Source organism: Notamacropus eugenii, chromosome 1 (genome assembly GCF_028372415.1).
Source record: "Notamacropus eugenii isolate mMacEug1 chromosome 1, mMacEug1.pri_v2, whole genome shotgun sequence".
Lineage (NCBI taxonomy): Eukaryota > Metazoa > Chordata > Mammalia > Diprotodontia > Macropodidae > Notamacropus > Notamacropus eugenii.
The window spans coordinates 364,484,844-364,493,188 of NC_092872.1; positions in this window are offsets into that span (position 1 = coordinate 364,484,844).

The window sequence follows — 8,345 nt, forward strand, 5'->3', positions numbered from 1 at the left end:
TTGGCTATTCCCTTTTCTGAGGTTGGATTATTCACACTCTCTAATTTCTCTTCAGTTAACACAAGTATTTTATATTTTTGAAAGCAATCTTCCATTTCTTTTGGGATTTGTGTAACACCAGTGCAATACCCACAACAGCCACTATGGACATGCATGCATATTTCCCAGGTAAATTCGCAAAATATAAGCTCCCTTTTCAAAGAAAAAAACAAAGACATTTATTCAAACACCAGAAAGCTAAATTCATCAGAGTAACAAAGAAATCTATACACATTATCAATGCAGGGAGCAAGGCCATCCCCAAGCCTTCCCTCCATCAGGTTTCCCCACAAACAAGCTCCTTTAGGCAAAATCACTCCCTCTCTCACTTATTCTAGCTGCTCTGTTCTGCTCTGTCTGCTCTCTCTCTCAGCTCCATCTCACTCTTTCTTCCTGCTGCACCCTTCCTGCTCCACACATTCAGCGAGCTCCTCCTACCATCAACTCCATGTGACTCAAGTTGTGGGCTGGGCCAAAGCTCAAAGCAGGTCACATAAGTTTATTAAGGGGCAGGATTTCCCTTACCATTCAATTTCCCCTACCATTACATTCTGTTATGTTGGCATAAAACTATACATAGTTTTTAAATCATTTTCAGTTGAGTTATCGTGACCTCTTTTGAAATTTTCTTAGTAAAAACACTGGAGTGGTTTACCATTTCTGCAGCTCATTCTACAGAAGAGGAAATTAAGGCAAAGAGGGTTAAATGACTTGCCCGGTGTCACACCGTTAGCAAGTATCTGAGGTCATATTTTCCTCAGGTCTTTTTGACTTCAGGCCCAGAACTCTATCCACTATGTCACCTAGCTACCCTATTGCACAGTATATTCATACAATTAAAAAAATCTTCTGATTTTGTTATAATTTCTGTTTATTTTAAATTTTGTTGATGTAGTTTTCTGCCATCTTATTTTGAATCAGTGTCTAAAGGTTTATTAATTTTCTTAATATAACTTCTTTATCTCCATTTATGTTTTGAGTTTTGAGTTTTGTTTTGTCAGATAGCACAAATGCAACTCCTGCTTCTTTGTTTCACTTGATCCATAATAAATTTTGGTAGGGTCTCCGATTTTTATTGGGTCTGTCTTAATTTTTATACATTTCTTGTTAACATTATATTGTAGAGTTTTTCTTCTTATCTAATCTGTCACTCATTTTATTGAATTGGTTAATGTATTCATAATTAAAAATAAAGCTTTCCTCAGTATTTTTTAATTAAAATTTTTTACTATCACTTCTTTTTTTAAGTAAGTCCTTTGTTGCCTTACTCTTAGTTTTATTTGATCTAATTTAATTGAACACTATTTCCCCAGGTTCTCATTTGTTTCTTTCCCTAATTTTAGTGTTTTACTTAGTCTATTGACTTTTTAATTTATTATTTATTTAGTTAAATTCTTCTTCTCCTCTTTGTTTTCTTCTTTTTCACTTCTCAGTAAAGTGGCTGCTTCAAAATTCCCCCTCCCCCCTTCCCCTCCAATTTCTTTGTTTTATTCATTAGGCATTGTTTTCTTCTTCTGTCTCTGTTTCTTCCCATTTTAAAGAGAAGTACATCTTTTCTATCTCCAGTAATTCTCTTCCCTTTCTATTCTAAATTTTTGTTCTTTGTTTCATCATCAATCTACTTGTTTATTCTTTCTTTAGTCTTTTTTTATTTCTCATAGAATTAAAGTTTCTGAAGTACCAAGTATAACCTCCTTCTGATGAATTTCTATGTGATTGACTTGTATTATTTTGTTCCAATGTCCATTTTTCCCATTATTTCTCACTCTTACAAGTATCAATTCATGCAGGAAGTAATGAGGACTGAAGCAATGCCACTTGGTAAAAATTATCCTTTGTCCTAAATTATGCAGTTCAATTCTACCTCCTGTACTTTCCATAATTATTCTCCTTCCCATTTGCCATGCAAAATCTTTTCTAGGTGTGTATCTTCTTACCGTTCTGAGTAAGGGAATACTGTCTTCCATCGCTTGAAAAGCTTTCACGTGGAAGGATTAGATTTATTCTGCTTGACCCTGGGGGTAGAACTAGGAGTAATGGGTAAAAGTTGGGCCTGATATTAGGGAAATAAAACAGGAGAAAACTTCCTAACAATTAGAGCTATCTCAAAATAGACTGGGCTACCTGGGATGCAGTAAATTGTTTCTTATTGGAAGTGATTGGGTGTGTTATTGTGGAGATTTCTTTGGAGTATGGGTACTGGATGGCTGTTGTTTCCTTTGAATTCTGATGTTATATTATTTTTGTGGTTCTGATAATATTGGAGCCGGGTCTTCAACTGGGTCAAAGGTTAGTGCAAGGTTAGCGATTAGTATGGTGGCAGTTGGCCAATGCTTTGAACTTTGAACTTACCCTGAGTGAAGCAAGTCATCATCTGACCCACCTGGGGATCAAAGCAATTTCCTATGGTCCTTTTCTAATTTTCCTGTCCCTATTCTAATCTTGTTCCTCTCAACTCTGGATCCCAGATTTATGATGTCTGAACATGATGTCTAGTCTAGTCCTTGGACTTGTTACCTCTTTACATTTAGATCTGAACTTTTGATCCTATTTATCATTTATTTGTCCCTATTGCCTCCCTGGTACTCTGATTCTGAATTCAGGGTTGATTACTATCAGCTTCTTTACTTGCTGAATGACCAGAACTGAAACATACCTTGGCTAGTCTCCTGTGTCCTGGTACAGAGATTGTCAATATAGCACATGGTGGGGTTTTTTGCACAATGACAACTGAAATTAAACACTATTTATGATACAATGATTACAGATCCTCAGAGGGATCTCAGAGGTCATCTAGTTTACCCTCCCACCTAAATTATAGATTGTCTTTACAACACACTCTGCAAGTGGTCATTCAGAGTCTAGTGGAATAACTCCAATGATGGAAGCAGTCAATGGAATGGAATAATTTTTTGACAGCTCTAATTGTTAGGAAGTTTTTCCTTATGTTGACTTAAAATTCACACCCATATACTTTCTACATATTTCTGACTATGCAGGCAAAAAAAAAAATCTAATCCTTCTTCTGATAGACATTTCTTATCTAAATCTACTCTCATTTATTGTATGAAAACTTAACTTGTGGCTTGGATAAATTACATAATCTCTGCCACAATTTCTTCATCTGTAAAATCAGGATAAAAATAGCATCTACCTCCCAGGGTTGTTATTAGAACAAAATAACATAGTATTTCTAGTATACTTTATAAGCCATGAAGCATTTTACAAATGTTATCATTATTATTACTATCTAAGTTTAAGAAATTCTTTCCCCAGAACCATATGACATACATAATCCAAGTATTATTACTACAATTTTTCACATAAAGAAAATGAGTCCCAGTGTTTCTATGCAGTCAATAAAAATTTATTTAACACCTACTATGTGCCAAGCACTGTGCTAAGTGCTGAGGCTTCAAAAAAAAAAGCAATGACAGTCCTTGCCTTCGAAGAGTTCACAATCCAATGGGAGATGCAACAAACGGACAAATATGTACAAATCAACTATATATAGGATAAATAGGAAAAGACCGATGGAGGAAAGATAACTAGAATAAAGAGAGATTGGAAAAGATTTCCTTTAGAAGGTGGGATTTTAACTGGTAATTGAAGGCTAAATCAGGAGGAAGAGTATTCTAGATGAGGAACAGCCAGAGAAAATGCCTGGAGCTGAGAAAAATGTCCTTTGTGTAACACCAAAGTCAATGTCACTGGGTCTAAGAGTACAAGAAGGGGGAGGAGACATAGTTTGTTAAAAGACTAGAACAATGTGGAAAGGCCTAGGTTAAAAAAGGGCTTTGAATGTCAAACACAGGATTTTGTATTTGACCTGGCTGCTATGGGGAACCACTGGAGCTTACTAGGTAGGGGGGTGACTGGGGTAGAGGGCCTTATTTTCATCTCTCTGACCCTCCCCCTCCCCAATGCCCCACTCTAAAGCTATGCATCCCTTCCACTGTGCTCCCTGAAATGCTTATTCTATAGACAATGAAATTGCTTTCATCCTAAATCATTTATTGTCCCTCTTCTTCCATCTTCTGGCTCATACTTGACTTGATTCTATCCTGACAGCACAACCTCCGTGGCCACACTTTCCAGTCCAATTCACTGGTAAAGGTAATAGAGTAAGAAAACTCCTTGTTCTCCACTGCCATTTCCAAGGTTTCCCTCAAACACTATCACTCAGTTACCTCTCCTACATTGAGATTCACTCAGTCCAAATCTACCATATGATCAAAAATTCTAGTAGCTGTTGTCTTCTGAACCATAGTATACTCCTTTTCTTTCCTCAACGAATTCAGTTCCTGGGTCATAATCTCAATACTAGGGACTTACACAATACCATTGTTACTTACTCATTTCCATGATTTATTCTTCTACCCAACTTAAGCTATACATAGAGAGGGTTATACATTTGATCTTACCACCATGCACAAATATACTATTTCCATATTCATGAACTCTAAAATTCCCTTCTCTGTTCACAACGTGTTGTCACTCTACCCTTCCTTTTGTCTTGAAGCATCCTCACCATGACCTCCAATCCTTTGACCCCTTGGTTCTTCCCTAGAGCATTACCACTGTGTTAACCACACTCTCCTTTCACCATCCAGACCCTTTGCTGAACCAGTTCAATTCTATACTCCCCTTTGTCTTTTTCTTCTGTCATGTGCTAAGCCTCACTCTTAATGTCTGCTCTCTTTGCTCCTATTTACCTGCTGCTGAATAAACTGGGGGAAAATCATGAACCTGAACTAACTGACTAATTTACTACAAATTTTTGTTACATAATCTCAGTTAGATTATATAAAAGCTGGGCACAGTGAATAGAGTGCTTGGATCTAAAGTCAAGAAGACTTGAATTCAAATCCTGCTGCACATACTTACAAGCTGTGTGACCTTGGGCAAATCACTTAATGTATGCTTGCCTTGGCTTCCTCATCTCTAAAATGGGGATAATTATAACAACTACCTCCCAGAGTTGTTGTAAGGATCAAATGAGATAGTATTTGTAAAATACTCACAGACCCTGGCACATAGTAAGTGGTGCAGAAATATTAAGCTTAATATTAAGTTAAATGTTAAGTTAATGAATATTTTTTTTTCAATTTTATTTTTTATTTTATTTTTTTTATTTTTTAATGTTTAACAATCACTGCCACACAATTGAGATTTTATCCCCCCCCCACCTACCCCCTACTACCCCCCTCCCTCCCCACGACTGCATACAATTCTGTATAGATTCTACATATACTTTCCTATTGAGTATATTTTCACTATAGTCATGCTATGTAGTCAGACTAAAATAAATGAAAGAAATCGTATAACAAATCAGAGCATGATACACAAACACATACTCACACACAAACATGATCTGCTACATTTTGTGAGTGACTTCCATATTTCTTTCTCTGAGTGTGGAAGGCATTTTGCCTTGAGAACCACCTTTGGGATTTTTTTTTTTTTTATAAGAAGTTTTTGAGTTATTAAAAAAATCCAAGTCTACCAGAAAAAACTCTCACACACTGTGGTCGTTGCTGTGCACAGAGTTCTCCTGGTTCTGCTCCTTTCACTCAGCATCAGGTCATATAAGTCCTTCCAGGCCTCTCTGAAGTCTTCTTGTTCATCATTTCTTATGGCACAATAGTACTCCATTACATTCATATACCATAATTTATTCAGCCATTCCCCAATTGATGGACATCCCCTTGACTTCCAGTTTTTGGCAACTACATAGAGTGCTGCTATAAATATTTTTGTACATGTGGGACCCTTTCCCATTTTTATGATCTCTTGGGGATATAGTCTTAGTAGCGATATTGCTGGGTCAAAGGGTATGCACATTTTTGTAACCCTTTGGGCATAGTTCCAAATTGCTCTCCAGAATGGTTGGATGCGCTCGCAGCTCCACCAACAATGAATTAGTGTTCCAACTCTCCCACATCCTCTCCAGCATTTATCATTTTCTTGTTCTGTCATGTTTGCCAATCTTATAGGTGTGATGTGGTACCTCAGAGTTGTTTTGATTTGCATCTCTCTAATCAATAGTGATTTAGAGCATTTTTTCATATGATTATAGATAGCTTTAATTTCTTCCTCTGAAAATTGCCTGTTCATATCCTTTGACCATTTATCAATTGGGGAATGACTTGTATGATTATACATTTGGGTCAGTTCTCTATATATTCTAGAAATGAGGCCTTTATCCCCGAGCTTAGCTGTAAAAATTCTTTCCCAATTTACTACATCCCTCTGGATTTTGGTTGCATTGGGTTTGGTTGTGCAAAAACTTCTCAGTTTAATATAATCAAAGTTATCCATTTTGCATTTCATAATGCTTTCTATCTCTCCTTTAGTAAAGAATTCTTCCCTTCTCCATAGATCTGATAAATACACTATTCCTTGCTTCTCCAGTTTATTCATGGTATCAATCTTTATACCTAAATCATGTACCCATTTGGACTTTATTCTTGTGTACGGTGTCAGGTATGGGTCTATGCCTAATTTCCGCCACACTGTTATCCAGTTTTCCTAGCAATTTTTGTCAAACAATGAGTTCTTATCCCAGAAGCTGGGGTCCTTGAGTTTATCAAACAGAAGGTTGCTATATTCCTTGCCTACTGCATCTTGAGTGCCAAGTATATTCCACTTGTCTACCTCTCTGTTTCTTAGCCAATACCAACTGGTTTTGATAATTGCTGCTTTATAGTACAGTTTGAGGTCTGGTAGTGCTAGGCCACCTTCCCAAGCATTTCTTTTCATTAGTCCCTTTGATATTCTGGACCTTTTGTTTTTCCAAATGAATTTTGATATTATTTTATCCACCTCTAGAAAGTAATTGTCTGATAGTTTATTAATGAATATTTTTTTAAAAATTATATATATTTTCCAATTACATGTGAGAACAATTTTAATATTTGTTTTTTCAAATTTTGAGTTTCAAATTCTCTCCTTCCCTCCTTGAGAAGGCAAGCAATTTGATATAGATTATGTACGCATGTAACCATGTAAAACATATCTTTGTATTATCTAGGTAATGACAAAAAACAGAAAAAAAAAGAAAAAGTAACAAAGTTTTTTTAAAAAAATATATATACTTCTGTCTTCATCCAGACTTCATCAGTTCTTTCTCTGGAGGTAACATTTTTCATCATAAATCCTTCTGAATTATTTTGGATCATTGTATTATTACCGAGACAAGCTACATCAAAATGTTAGCTACTTTTGTTCATATTCACTGGACTCTCACTGCCACAAGGCAGTCTTTATCTAGCTCCCAAACTGATTTGCTATCCCATCCACTAAAGTAACTTTTTCAAACCTTTTCATTCCCTCCTTACACATTCCATAGTTCCCTCTTCTCCCATCCTCTCAGCTGAGAATCCTGACACATATTTCACTGAAAATATTAAAGCCATTCTCTGGGAGTTCTCTACTCTCCTCTCTTCTTCATCTCACATCACTCTGATGCCTTCTACAGCTATCTCCTCCTTCACTCTTATTTCCCATGAAGAGATGACACCTTGCCAAAACTCTGCTTTTATATGCAAAAATGTTCTTATTCCATCTTTTCTTCTGCAGGAAATTACCTCTTCTGCAGGAAATTACCGCTTCTACCCTCCCCACTCTCAGTTATCTTCAGTCTTTCCCTGGCTACTGGCTGCTTCCCGATTGCCTACAAATATGCTCATATTTCTCTAATTCTCAAAAAACCAAGCCTCAACCTATTTATCCCTACTCGCCATTGTCCTATAATCTCTCCTTCCTTTTGTGGCTAAATTCCTTGAGAAAGCCATTGATAATCCCCGCCTCTACTATTTTCCATTTTTCTCAATGTTTTTCTCTTTGAGACCCCAAGCAGAAATCTAATTCTATCAGAATTAACTTGGATTATATAAGGATAAACTCCAATATTTTCATCTACTTCCCTTCCAGGGATTCATCCTTCATCAGTTCTCAATCTCATTGCTAGTATTTGAGTAAACAGAACTGACACAAATTGGAATGCCATCCAGACTTTAATATATAACCACATACATACTGAGAAAATACTTAAAATAATGCCATATCCAGAAATAGCTGTTTTAAAAGAGGTCATGGATTATTGCTGAGTGTAGGATGAGTATGATCAGGAGACAAGCTTCTCTTCTACTGGGTCTCCATTAGATAAAGGATAAAGCATGGAAGTAGGATGGATAGCAGCAGGTCAGAGGGTCTACACTCCCAGGAAAGGGAGGAGGTTCAAAGTGCCAAGTAATGTCATCACAGCCTCATTCCTGCATCTTGGATGGTCACTGGCCAGTTCT